The following is a 14,654-nucleotide window of genomic DNA, read 5'->3' on the forward strand; positions in this document are numbered from 1 at the left end:
CTGGCTGTGGCTCTCATTGCCTCATTACTGAAGTATCTGCCTCACACTTTCTGAGTCTCCAATGTACCGAGTAAGCTCTTCTTTCGATTTGACAGGTTCTTGCTTCTCTGTACAAAAACAAACCCACTCTGGCTGGTTTCGTTTGTATGTGTGGGAAAAAACACATACTTAGGTAAGAGATCCTTTTGAAAATAAATTGGAAAGGATGCCTGAAAGTCAGCTCAAAGACTCTTCTGTAGCCGGTAGCTTTTTCTGTGGATGTGTTCCTCTGCTAAGCGAAGTGGGCTCCCGTTTTCTGAGTGTTGGTGTGAGTACAATCGGTTTAGAAAAGCAAATTGGCATTTATCTCCTAATTGGACGTTGCTGCGAAAATACAAGTCACTGGTGGAGGCAACACGCACTCCCCTCCTTCTCTCTCAAGCCCCCTTTCACATTCTGTGAGCTGGAAGTGCTTCCTCTTTCAGCTGGGAGAATGCTTTCCCCAGTAAGTGATGTGCCTGAACAAAATGCAAAAGCCACGCTTTTTGAACCAGCTCTTCTTGGACATCTACGCGGCAGGTCTAAAGCTGTGCACATCAACACCAGAACCAAAAACAGAACAGTGAGAAATGAACCACCCATCCCACCCCCTCCCAAAATGGAACAACAAAATCCTCACGTTTGATCTGAAAAAGTCAGGCTTTCTGCAATGGCTGGAACCAGCCCCGAGAAATTCCAGCGCTTCTGTGGGAAAGGCTTGCAGGGCGGATGGGGAGGCTGGTGGAGCTGGGACGGTGTCCAGTGAGTTAGACAAGTGACCTTGGGCAGAGGCTTAATGTCGCTTTGTCTCCCTTTGGCCACTTCACACATCTGTCAAAGATACACAATGACGCAGCCGCATCGCAGCCGCATCTCATGCAGGGGACTGAGGATTAATTAATAAGTGATTGTAAATTACTTGGCCCTCCTCAGAGGAAACACATTCTACAAGTGCAAAGAATCGCTATTATCAAGCAATTCAGCTGGCTCTGAAGCAATAATGACTTCAGGGAGGCTATTGGAACACACACTGTGCTCTTTCCAGTTTGGAAACCAAAGGTCGAGGGACTAAATGGGGCTTAATTTCCCCTGTCAACCCTCCTATAAAACAAGACAACCTTCCCCACAAAAATGTCTGCCCTAGCGATGGCACTTTATCCCCTAAATTATGAAAACAGATGCCTTCCTTTATTCCGGCTGGGAATTCGAAGCGGGAGAGCGGTGGTCCCCAAGGCTGATTCTCAGCGCCCCAAGCCCTTGTGACACACAAAACCAAAAGGGCTTTGTCAGGACACCACACACAATGCACTCGAACACATCTGCAACCTACAGAGGGATTTATAAGAACATGTTGAACTTCGTTTTCCTCATTCCCAGAATTATTGGAGATATAATCGTAGATGTTTGCTAATATTATCCACCCCATTCTGTGGGCATCCTTGGTTGGAATGTGGTCTCTCTCATCAGTGGCTGGGTCTATTTCCTTACCCTTTGAGCCTGGGCAGGGCCTTGTGACAGGTTCTGGCCAATAGGATGTGGCCGAAATGACGTCGCATCAGCTCTGAGCCTGGGGCATCAAGAGCTTTTGCAGCTTCTCTAATCACACTGTTAGAACCCTGCCAGTCTCCATAGGAACAAGCCTGGACCAGTCTGCTGGAGGGTGAGAAGGAGGTGGCCCCAGCCAACCACCAGCCAATGACCCAAGACATTGGACTCCGTGGAAGGAAGCTGACCACAGACATGTGAGAGAGACCAGTTGCACACAGCCCGTATTGTTGACCCAGAGACCTGTGAGCCCAATATATGGTTGCTGCTTTAAACCACCAAGTTTTGGGCAGTTTGTTATGTAGCAATAGGTTCATAAGACAACAATGGCATCCATTAAAAAAAAAAAAAAAAACTCTTAGTAATCCCAGGTGTATAAATTGGAGTTATAAATTGGCGATGCATAGACTAGCATTTGACCAGATTGGCTGTGACCAGCTCAGGACCATCACTGCCTTTGTCCATTTTCTCCTGTGTTTTGGGGAAGAAGCAGGGACTTGCATGCCCCACAGTTCCTGTCCTCTTATGGTTCTGGGTTATATTCAACCAATCAGAGTCACTTGAGTGAGATTTGGAAAATGAAAGACGAAGCTATTGTCTTTAGGGAATTGTGGGCAGAGGTGAGAGTGGATGTAGCCATGAGGTTTGTAACAGCGTCTGGGTGAACTCCCAGGAATTACCCCTATGGCCAGGGCGCTTCTGGGTTTATGAACTCAAGCACTCACTTCCCCAGACTTCTAAGGATGTATTAACCCCTGGTGGGGGAGATTTCCAGTTACATCAGAAATTAGAATGTGATGACTGCTGTGATAAGGGAAATTTTCTAGGGCATAGCACGTGCCTGTGATTGATGGCCCTGCAGATCCAGATGCCAGTCGAAAGCTTTACTTTGCTACCTTTTAAAAATAAACATTTACTGGAGTTCCCTTGTGGCTCAGTGGGTTAAGGATCTGGTGCTGTCACTTTGCAGCTCGGGTTGATGCTGTAGCAGGAGGTCGATCCCTGGCTCGGGAACTTCCACTTGCTATGAGCGTGGCCAAAAAAAAAAACAAAAAACAAAAAAACAAAAAACTAAGTTTACTCATTTTTTTATAAAGAATTTCCTTCCAGAACATGCAAGTTGAAGAGATGTGTAAGGCATGTGTATACGTGTACACGTCTTCCACGCCCTCCCTGGGCACGTCACCCTTGCAGCGCCTTGGTTTGTCCCCCCAAACCAGACACTCTGTTATTCCTTTTTAGTTCAGTGACCCAGGGGACTTCCTGAATCTTTCACCTCTTTTCAGTGCAAAATAGGAATGATAATTCTTACCCCAACGTGTTGTTGAGAGGAACAGACGTGGTCTGCGTGGGCAGAGGTGGGGCTTGAAGTCACTCTATAAATGGCAGTCATCTATTCATTCAGGCCAGGTCCAAATTTTCAATGAACAGGTAAATTAATGAATAAATTATTGATGTGCGGTCTTTCAAATGGACCCATTAGGCTCCCTTCACCTTCCTCTCAAATAGGACACATTAGTTCATCTCAAGAAATTATCAATGACTTTCCAAGTGTCCCTATTCGGCCCTTCTCCCTGGTCTGGAAATCTTCTGCATGGCTTGCTCCTGCTGCAAAGACTGTTTTCTACTAAGCAAAAGCATTAACTCGGGTGATATGTCCCAGGGATTTGCCTTTGAAATCAACAACCAATTCAAAATGTCTCATTCCCCTGCAAGGATCTCAACAGCGTGGTATCAGAACTCAAAGGCCAGATAGGGGTGCGTACAGGAATGAGAAAAGCAACCATCCATTTTCACAGGTAGAGCAGTCGCTGTGTTGAGAAAGCCCCACGAGGCATCAAGACTGTATTCAAAACAAAAACATCCAAAAACTTTATCTGATGCCTTGCTATTCTCTTTTTAAAATTTCTTTTGAGATTTTATTTATTTCTTTGTATTAAAGTATAGTTGATTTGCAATGTTTCTTCAATTTCCGTTGTACAGGAGAGTGACCCAGTCACACACACACGGTTCCCTGCTATGCAGTAGGACCGCATTGCCCATCCATCCAAATGTAGCCGTTTGCCTCCACCAACCCCAAACTCCCAGTCCATTCCTGGTCCATTCCACCTCGTATCTTGCTGTTCTTAGCTTGTTATTTGCTTACGTGTGGGGAGGCAGGGGGGAGGTGTTGGGCTTCTTGAATTTTTTATGGAGGAAACTTCAACTACAACCAAGAGGAAACCCATCTCCCCAGAGATCTCCATGTGTGGTCCAAACCCACAGACCAAAAGGCATGGCATTTATTTGATCTTCATGATGCATATTAATTTTTCCTAAATGTAATAATTTATTTAACATTCACGCTATAGTTTCCCGTACATCTTTGTAGATAACAGCTGCTCCAGGGAGACTGTGCACCAGCTTTACTCCTTGAATGATAATACTGAAAAGAGAATGGGCCCAGGGCCCAGACAGATATGGGTTTGAATTCTGGATTGCACATTTTGTAGCTGTATGACCTGTGGAAAACGAATTAGTTTCTCTGAGCTGGTTATCTCATCTGAAAAAAAGAGAGAGAATATATTTCTTTGGCAGGGTTGTTGTGAGAATGAAAATTAAATAGATAATGCATGTAAAATGCCTAATAATGTGATAATATGTGCACAGAAAACAGTAGCTGCTATTTTTATTGTTACTTATTCTTTTGTTTTTTTAAAATGTTTTGTGTTTTTTTAATTGAAGAATAGTTGATTATTCTGAAGTGATTCAGTTATTTATATATATGTGTGTATATATATAGTTCTTTTTTGATTCTTTTCCACTATAGTTTAATACAAGATATTGAATATAGTTCCCCATGCTATACAATAAATCCTTGTTGTTTATCTATTTTATATATGGTAGTGTGTATCTGTTAATCCCATCTTTCTAATTTATCCCTTCCCCATTCCCCTTTCCCTTTGGTAACCATAAGCTGTAGCTGCCAGCCTACTCCAGAGCCACAGCAGTGTCAGATCCAAGCCGCATCTGCAACCTACACCACAGCTCATGGCAATGCAGATCCTTAACCCACTGAGCAAGGCCAGGGATCCAGCCTGCATCCTCATGGATGCTAGTCAGATTTGTTTCTGCTGAGCCACCATGAGAACTCCTTTCTCTGTTTTGTAAATAAGCTCACTTGTACTATTTTTTAGAGTCCATGTACAAATGATATCGTATAATATTTGTGTTTTTCTGTCTGACATTTCATTTAGTATGATAAACTCTAGGTCCATTCATCTTGCTGCAAATGGCAGTATTTCATTCTTTTTAAAAGGCTGAGTAATACTCCAAAGGTATATGCCGCATCTTCTTTATCCATTCATCAATTGATGGACACTTAGGTTGTTTCCATGTCTTGGGTATTGTATATTGCACTGCTATGAACATTGAGGTGCATGTATCTTTTCAAATTAGAGCTTTATCTTTTCCAGATAAATGCCCAGGTGGGGGTTGCTGGATCATATGGTAACTCAATTTTTAGGGTTTTTGTTTTTTGTTTTTTGGTTTTTTTTAAAGAAGCCCCATACAATTGTGACTTATTCTTAGAAGGAGAGAAGAGAGGAAATAGTTTTCATCTCCTTGATGTTGGAAGCCTACTTAACTTTAGTCTTAATGAAGGCTGAGGTCTCGCAGTGGACATTGTGAAACTTTTTCTCATGTAGGGTTGAGGAAGGGGCCTGGACCAGCCAGAGAGGAGGAAATACATGCGTGGAGAGGATAGACTCCATTTGAACAGTGACTCTGATTTATGTCAGCTGGTGGATGCCAATGATCCGTTCCTGAAAGATTGCATATATTTATATAGATCTAAACGTTTTCTCTAATAATCACGTTTCAGACAATGGAGTATTTATGGTACATTGCACTGCCTTGTCCCATTCATCTGGTCCATCTTATCTACTTGATTTCTTTATATGAACAGGTAGATTTCAGACATCCAAAATGCCTTGCCAACTGGGTATGGCAGGATAAAATTAGAATATGATAACCAAGGTTTATCCTCCTGGTTTTTTTGTTTGTTTGTTTGTTTGTTTTTGCCATTTCTCTCTCTCTCTTTTGTCACAAAGTTTTTATTGCCTCTAGGGGAGGAGTGGGATAAAGGGGAGCATTAAAACATTTCTGGGAGTTCCCATTGTGGCTCAGCGTGTTAAGAACTCAGCATAGTGTTGGTGAGGATGCAGGTCTGATACCTGGCCTCGGTCAGTGGATTAAGGATCTGGCATTGCCTCGAGCTGTAGTGTAGGTTACAGACTCAGCTCAGATTCTGAGTTGTGGCTGTGGCAGAAGCTGCAGCTCCAATTTGACCCCTAGCTGGGAACTTCCATATGCCACAGGTGCAGCCCTAAAAAAAGAAAAAAAAGAAAAAAAATCTGAATGGCTTTCGAACTAGTGTCTGAATGGAATTTGAGAGAGAATGGTGGATACAATTGTCTTGATAGCACAGGCTGTCAAGATCTCTGTTTTCTGGTTTTATTTTTGACAAAAGCTATTTTGCAGCTAGAGTTTGTCATAAGCCTTAGAGTGATGTGGCAGTTTGAAGGCCATGTCTTTAAATGGCATATAGCGTGTTGGATCAAATAGAATAGAATATGGCAGAAGCGATGAGATGTCACTTGGAGAAGAGAGGATGGAAGGACTCTGGCTTTCATCTTGGGACTGTCCCTCAGTCTCTTGGCCTGCTTGCTCTGGGGAAGCCAGCTGGCATGTCATCCGGCAGCTCGATGAAGAGGCCCACCTGAGGGAGCTTGGAGCAGGTCTTTTGAGGCCTGTCACATTGTGTGGGGGAGCTTGGACATGAATCCTCCCCCATCCAGTCTGGCTATGACAGGTTGACTGCAATCTTAGGAGTGACCTTGAGGCAGAGACGCCTAGCTATCACCCAGGTTCCTGACCCGTAGAGACCCTGTGATCATCAATATTGGTTCTGCTGAGTTGTTAAGTTTGGGGGTCATTCATTACACAGCAGTAGATAACTAATACACGTGGTCAATGCTTGATGGTGGAAATTCAGTTTGTCTTTCAAAGAGGCCATAAAGATCGGATGATGGCTTGTTGGTGGTAAAGGATGTGAACAGAATGTCGCTAAGGTTAAGGTCGTGATGGATTTCCATCTAGGGACATGGACAAAGACCCCATCCTCCTAGACAGGTGGATAGAAACCCAGGGTAAGTTTGGGGGTTTCTGCCACATAGAGTGGACTTGAGCCTTGCTTCCTGAGGAGGCAGCAGACTTCCCACAGGAGAAAAGAATACTCGCTGCCTTGAAAGAGCAGGAAGTAGAAGTAACCGCTGGTGTGTCTAGGCCAGGGGGTGGCAAACATTTTCTGCAAAGAGTCGGATAATAAGTGCTTTTCTTGTGGACCGTTCATTGTCTACCACGACCACTTAAGTCTGCCTTCAGAGTGAAAGCAGGCAGCCTCCTGGACCTGGAAGGGCTTCTCTATGAGCACAAAGAGATGCAGAAGGAGCTGTGTGGACGGGAGGGCGGAGAGGGCCTCCAAATTTCAGCTACATCTGTAGACGGATGAGGACCGAAGGGTAAAGGCAAAAGAAGATTTTATATCTCAGTCAGTGTGGATGAATGCTAGTGATGGAGCCAGCAGTTTCTTCCCAGATTTTAATTTTAATCCCTCCCTGGAGGGGCGTGTGTGTGTGTGTGTGTGTGTGTGTATGTGTGTGTGTGTGTGTGTGTGTGTATGAGTTTACAGGGACAGTATCCTGAATTGATTGAGTCCAAACCCCTAAGTCACTGAGTTTTCTTGAACTAGCAATTTCCCCCTGCTCAGTGGTAAATGGCATCTCAAGAACTAAATTTGTATCAGTTATGGAGAAATGAAAAAAGTGACATTTTTTGCACAGCCGAGCGCTGTGATTATGTAAAATCCATGTGTGCTATATGCATATAAATTGCTAAGAGAAATAATATTAGGGGGTTCCAGATTTTGGAGTTGGGAAAAAGCTGAAAGTTCAGAGCACCTAAGTAGAAAGATCATTTCCTGCAGGTCCTGGCTGATTCCAGAACGGGGCCAGCTATATCATTTGCAGGTCCCAGCACAAAATGCAAATCAAAAAGCAGGAAAAAAGTGCTGCTAAAGGTGGTGCAATGTAAAACCTTATTTTCTTCTGTGCTCTCTTTTTCAGCTCATCATGGGGTTTTATATTTGCTCTTTAATGTTGTTTTTGGTAAAGAAAAAAATTAAGTTAAATTATTAATAAGACTTCTACTGTTCATCTTTATTTTGTGCAATGCCTCTTTTAAATGCAAACATAAGAGCATTTAGCTCATATAATCACCCAAATTACATAACTCATCTTTTGCACCTTGTATACACACACCATATTTATACACACACCATATACACACACACGCTATATACACGCACACACAAACACACACACAGATACACACACACACACACACACAAGAATATATATATATTCTTACCGGAACAGTAGAAATGCTGCACAAAATGAACCCCCGCTGTTTGAAATTTCTCTTCTTGATACATGCGCATTCCACCAACAGTCTGTCTTTGGCTGATGATGAGTTAGGAAGGATGGAGAGAAAAAAGAATTAGGAGCTGCCTATCTTTCCCTCTCCTCCTGTGTCATCCTTTTCAGCATAGGTGGTTGACCAGCAAAGGGAAGTTGCATCAGGGGAAAAGGATGTGGCAGGTTCTGATTTACTTCGCTGGGACTGCTGTCATCAAGTGCCACAAATGGAGGGGCCTAACAGAAATGGGTTGTTGTCTCACAGCTCTGGTAGAGGGAGAAGTCTGAGGTCAAGGTGCTGGCAGGCCCGTCTCCCTCTGAAGGGTCCAGGGAAGGCTTTCCCACGTCTCTCTCCGGCCTTCTGTTAGTCCCCCAGCTTGTGTAACTCCAGCCTTGACACGCCAGTGTGCTCATGCCAGTGTCCAAATGTCCCTTATGTAAAGACACCAGTCATATTGGATTAGGGCCCCCCTACTCCAGTAAGACCCCATTTTAATGAATTACACTGCCCTGACCCTATTTCCAAGTAAGGTCATACTGAGGTAATGGGGGTTAGGATCCCAGCATATGGGGAGCAGGCACCCAGTTCAACCCATAGCATTTTCCTTGCTCATTCATGTTTCTTCAAGCTCACTGCCTTGTTTGGAACAAATTTGGTTTGAGCAGAAAGCATGATCTCTTGGGGTTGTCAGTACCCCCCTGTCCCAACTCAGTCCTAGACTCGAGCCTTGCTGAAGCCCAGGACCTCCAGGATTCTGTGCTCACAGGGAGCCATAAACACCACCTGCGAAGGTGGCGACAAGGGCCCGAGGCAGATGCTCATGGTGTTATCTATCTTCTCTGCTGCTGCACACGTTCTATTGTCCCATCAGCCTTCACGTACAAAACTCAAGTTCAAAGGTGAAATTACTAAGCATCTAAAGATAGTGACGTTGAGCATTAAATCGAGCATGGGGTTCTTTGAGCCCAGGCCCTGTGGACTGCACGGCTTGCACCCCCACAAAGCGAGAGCTTTCTCTGAACTGGGGCCCAGATCTCTGACCGAGCGTCACCCTCTGTTCTGCAGATCAGTAGAAACTTGTTGGTGGGCAGATGCAGCTACTGAATTCCTGGGGCCCACGGAGGTTAAGTGCCCATGCCAAGATTCGCAGTGAGCACAGGCTGGACGGGAGCCCCGTTGCCAGGCCCCTGGGCCATTGCTTACTGTCTCCATCCATCACCTTGCCATCTGCTTCTCAGCTACCCTGTCTGCTAAGAGTTAGCTCAGTGTGAATGCCCAGAGCACAGAGAATTCTCCAGGGTTCAATTATCCCCATGATGTGGCTGGATACTCCTTAGACTCGCACGGATAGGGGACTGACCAGTTTGGCCTTCCTAGAAGGTAGCAGAGGCAAGTGATGAAATGGCAGCTGTTTCTCATCTGAACGGAGTGCAGGGAAAAGGGCAATGAACAAAGCTGAGATAGTAGAAGGATCTGAATTTTTTTTTTTTTTCTTTTTAGGGCTTACCTGCGGCATATGGAGGTTCCCAGGCTAGGGGTCTAGTCGGAGCTGTAGCTGCTGGCCTATACCACAGCCACAGCAATGCAGGATCCAAGCAGTGTCTGCGACCTACACCACAGCTCACTGGATCCTTAACCCACTGAGCAAGGCCAGGGATCGAACCCACAACCTTTTGGTTCCTGGTCGGATTCATTTCTGCTGTGCCACCACGGGAACTCTATGAACTTTTCTGATCACAACGCAATGAATTTTGAGTGGCAGGCTGGGGTCTGGGGAAGACAAAAGGTGGCCTTGTTCCCCCCCAAGGGGCGAGATACTGAGATCTGGCCTAAGGCAAAGTGCTCCAGTGAGGGGGGTGATTTTTAGGATTCCCTGGACCTTTCCTGGCCTCCTTTTATCTCAGTTGGCTTTTGCTATGTAACAAACCACCCACAACTTAGCACCTGAAGCTAGCAGCCATCCCTTTGGCTCAGGATTCTGGAGGGAATTTGGGTGGGGCTCAGAAGGGCAGTTTGGTTCCAGCCCATCTTGCTCAGGCATTGTGGTGGCTTGCTGGCTTGTGAAGGATTAGAGTGGCTTTTGACCGTGTCATGCCACATTCTAGAAGGAGTCTGCCACTTCCTATTGACCAAGGCAGGTCACAGGCCAGCTCCGATTCAGGAAGTGGAGAAGAAGGAGATTCTATGTCTTTGTGGGAGGAGCTGCAAAGCATTGTGGTCGTTTTGCGATCTACGCTCCCCTCCCCCCGACCCCCGCCCCCGTCCCTGACACCTCTCACATCTCATGCTTTCCACCCAGACCTACTAAACCTCACCTGGCATTGGTTTCACTCCCTTTTTTTGTTCATCATCCCCCTTGTTATTCCAGATTTCTATGAGATATTTTATGGGAAAGAGCCAGTTTGTTTAGAATCAGCTGTGCCAGATAACAGGTAACAGAAGTGGGAATATTAATGGGGTTACTCTGAGACCTTTCACGTAGTAGAAATTCTGGGCTTTTTGGAAAACCAGAGCTTAATTCAAGTTTGTCTTACACTTTCATGGTCATAAGAATGATCTGGGTGCTTGTTGAAAATGCAGATTCCTGGATCTCATCCGCGATGTACTAATTCTGTATGTTCTGGGAGGAGCCTAGAAGTCTGCATATGTTCAGGCTTCCTGGGTGTGAACTGGGTGGAACCGTGATTCTCATGTGTGGTTCATGCCCTAGAAGCATCACTTTCTTGGGAACAGAAATTCTGGGGGTGCACCCCAAGCCCACTGAACCAAACTCTGGGTGTGTGTGGGGGGCACAATCGGCTTGAACGACCTGTCTGGGGGATTTTTTTTTTTTTTTTTTTTTGGTCTTTTTAGGGCTGCACCCAAGAAATATGGAAGTTCCCAGGCGAGGGGTCGAATTGGAGCTGTAGCTGCCACAGCAATGCCAAATCCAAGTGGCGTCTGGACCTACACCACATCTCACAGCAAGAATGGATCCTTAACCCATTGAATGAAGCCAGGGATCAAACCTGCATCCTCATAGATACCAGTCGGGTTCATTACTGCTGAGTCACAACCAGAACTCCTAGCTGGGGGATTCTGATGCTCTCGCAGGTATGAGAGCTGCCGGGTCAGAGCCGCACGCACCTGTGAGAAGGGACACCTGGGCACCTGCACAGGTGGGGGGGTGGGCACCCAGGCCCTGATGCAGGGACTGTGCCCTGGCAGCCTGCCCCACTTTGCCCCTCCGGCAAAGTCCTCCTATAGCTCTTGAACTCTGAGCGAGCTGGTTCTGGGCCCATTCACACCTGTGCTAACACTCTTGCAATTTGCTGCAATTCTTTCTTCTGCCTGCTGGACAGGGCCTCTGGGCCTGATTGTTAGGCTAGCTCTCTGCGCTGGTAGGAAAAAACTGATGGTTCCTGCTGGGCGAATAGAGCTTTTAAGTTGGTATCAAATATCCCCCCCCCCCCCCATTTCTTGAACAGCTTTTAAAACTCTGCTTTAGGAGGAGTGCTGAGGGTTTAGGGGTTTAAAAGGAATTGGCATGGGGGGGTTGCCATTCCTGCAGAGTTTCAGATGCACACTTAATTACTAAAGTGGGTACACACACACACACACACACACACACACACGCGCGCGCGCGCGCGCTTGTGCATTCTCGCGCAGGGGCCGCAGTATCATGTTCCTTGAAGCCAGGTTCTGCTCCGTTGTGGTTTCCTAGACAGCCTTTAGCAAGAGTGGCCTGATTGGCCACTAGAGATTTGTTCCCAGAAGGCCCTGGAAGAGGGTGAAACTGAAGAAGAGAGAAGGATGTTGGCCTGGGCATTAGACGTCTGACCTCCAGCCCAAGTACTCCACAATTTTTTTTTTTCTTTTTTTGTGGTATCTTTTTTTTTTTTAATTTATTTTTTCCCACTGTACAGCATGGGGATCAAGTTATCCTTACATGTATACATTTTTCCCCCACCCTTTGTTCTGTTGCAATATGAGTATCTAGACATAGTTCTCAATGCCACTCAGCAGGATCTCCTTGTTAATGTATTCTAAATTTTATCTGATAACCCCAAGCTCCCGATCCCTCCCACTCCCTCCCTCTCCCATCAGGCAGCCACAAGTCTATTCTCCAAGTCCATGATTTTCTTTTCTGTGGAGATGTTCATTTGTGCTGGATATTAGATTCCAGTTATAAGTGATATATGGTATTTGTCTTTGTCTTTCTGACTCATTTCACTCAGGATGAGATTCTCTAGTTCCATCCATGTTGCTGCAAATGGCATTATGTCATTCTTTTTTATGGCTGAGTAGTATTCCACTGTATATATATACCACATCTTCCTAGTCCAATCATCTGTCGATGGACATTTGGGTTGTTACCATGTCCTGGATATTGTGAATAGGGCTGCAATGAACATGCGGGTGCATGTGTCTCTTTTAAGGAGAGTTTTGTCCAGATAGATGCCCAAGAGTGGGATTGCGGGGTCATATGGAAGTTCTATGTATAGATTTCTAAGGTATCTCCAAACTGTTCTCCATAGTGGCTGTACCAGTTTACATTCCCACCAACAGTGCAGGAGGGTTCCCTTTTCTCCACAGCCCCTCCAGCACTTGTTATTTGTGGACTTATAAATGATGGCCATTCTGACTGGTGTGAGGTGGTATCTCATGGTAGTTTTGATTTGCATTTCTCTTATAATCAGCGATATTGAGCATTTTTTCATGTGTTTGCTGGCCATCTGTATATCTTCCTTGGAGAACAGTCTATTCAGGTCTTTTGCCCATTTTTCCATTGATTGGTTGGCTTTTTTGCTGTTGAGTTGTATAAGTTGCTTATATATTCTAGAGATTAAGTCCTTGTCCGTTGCATCATTTGAAACTATTTTCTCCCATTCTGAAAGTTGTCTTTTTGTTTTCTTTTGGGTTTCCTCTGCTGTGCAAAATCTTTTCAGTTTGATGAGGTCCCATGGGTTTATTTTTGCTCTAATTTCTATTGCTTTGGGAGACTGACCTGAGAAAATATTCATGATGTTGATGTCAGAGAGTGTTTTGCCTATGTTTTCTTCTAGGAGTTTGATGGTGTCCTGTCTTATATTTAAGTCTTTCAGCCATTTTGAGTTTATTTTTGTGCATGGTGTGAGGGTGTGTTCTATTTCATTGCTTTGCATGCAGCTGTCCAGGTTTCCCAGCAATGCTTGCTGAATAGACTTTCTTTTTCCCATTTTATGTTCTTGCCTCCCTTGTCAAAGATTAATTGACCATAGGTGTCAGGGTTTATTTCTGGGTTCTCTATTCTGTTCCATTGGTCTGTCTGTCTGTTTTGATACCAGTACCACACTGTTTTGATGACTGTGGCTTTGTAGTATTTCTTGAAGTCTGGGAGAGTTATGCCTCCTGCTTGGTTTTTGTTTCTCAGGATTGCTTTGGCAATTATGGGTCTTTTGTTGTTCCACATAAATGTTTGGATTGTTTGTTCTAGTTCTGTGAACAATGTCATGGGTAATTTGATAGGGATTGCATTGAATCTGTAGATTGCTTTGGGTAATACGGCCATTTTTACAATATTGATTTTTCCAATCAATGAACATGGAATATCTTTCCATTTCTTTACATCTTCTTTGATTTCTTTGATTAAAGTTTTATAGTTCTTGGCATATAAGACCTTTACCTCTTTGGTCAGGTGTATTCCGAGGTATTTGGTTTTGTGAGGTGCAATTTTAAAAGGTATCGTATTTTTGTATTCCTTTTCTAATATTTCATTGCTGGTATACAGAAATGCAACTGACTTCTGAATGTTAATCTTATATCCTGCTACTTTGCTGAATTTATTAATCAGTTCAAGTAATTTTGGGGTTGAGTCCTTAGGGTTTTCTATGTATAGTATCATGTCATCTGCATACAGGGACAGTTTTATCTCTTCTCTTCCTATATGGATGCCTTTTATTTCTTTTGTTTGTCTAATTGCTGTGGCTAGGACTTCCCAAACTATGTTGAAGAGCAGTGGTGAGAGTGGGCATCCCTGTCTTGTTCCAGATTTGAGTGAGAAGGCTTTCAGTTTTTCCCTATAGAGTATTATATTTGCTGTGGGTTTATCATAAATGGCTTTGATTATGTTCAAGATACTCCACGAATTCTTGACCACACTCTTCCATCTCCCTGAAGAGCAACTCCTTCTCTGTAAAACAGAAAATGGGTTTAGAGTTCACCTTTCCCTAAAACATTTTTGAAGATACTTACAAATATAAATGCGTGTCAAACAGCACTTAGAGATACATAAGCAGAAATGAGGAATTCCATAGGAGCACTGAGCAGAGATCAGTGGTAGGAATGTGGGAAGGCAAAATCTGAACATTAAATTCCATTCTGAGACAGCCTTGGAGGCCTGGGAGAGGTAAACTTGAAAGTTCTTTCTCGCCCTATCAGGTGAAAGAGGGGGGTGCGTGAGTGTGGGTAGGGAGTGCAGGTGGGCTTGGAGTGGTCCGTGATGTGAAGAGGAGGAAACAGGAGCCAGGGTTAAACACTTCCACTCCAGCCCCCATCCTTCCTGGCTGTTCCTCTGACATCAGCTTTTCCTGGTGCCTGTGCACAGGTTTCCTTGG

The sequence above is a fragment of the Sus scrofa genome, chromosome 8 (assembly GCF_054392235.1).
Source record: "Sus scrofa isolate SSC_HxYL_T2T_F1_AM1 chromosome 8, Sscrofa_HxYL_maternal_Yorkshire_Landrace_v2.0, whole genome shotgun sequence".
In the NCBI taxonomy this organism is placed as follows: Eukaryota; Metazoa; Chordata; class Mammalia; order Artiodactyla; family Suidae; genus Sus; species Sus scrofa.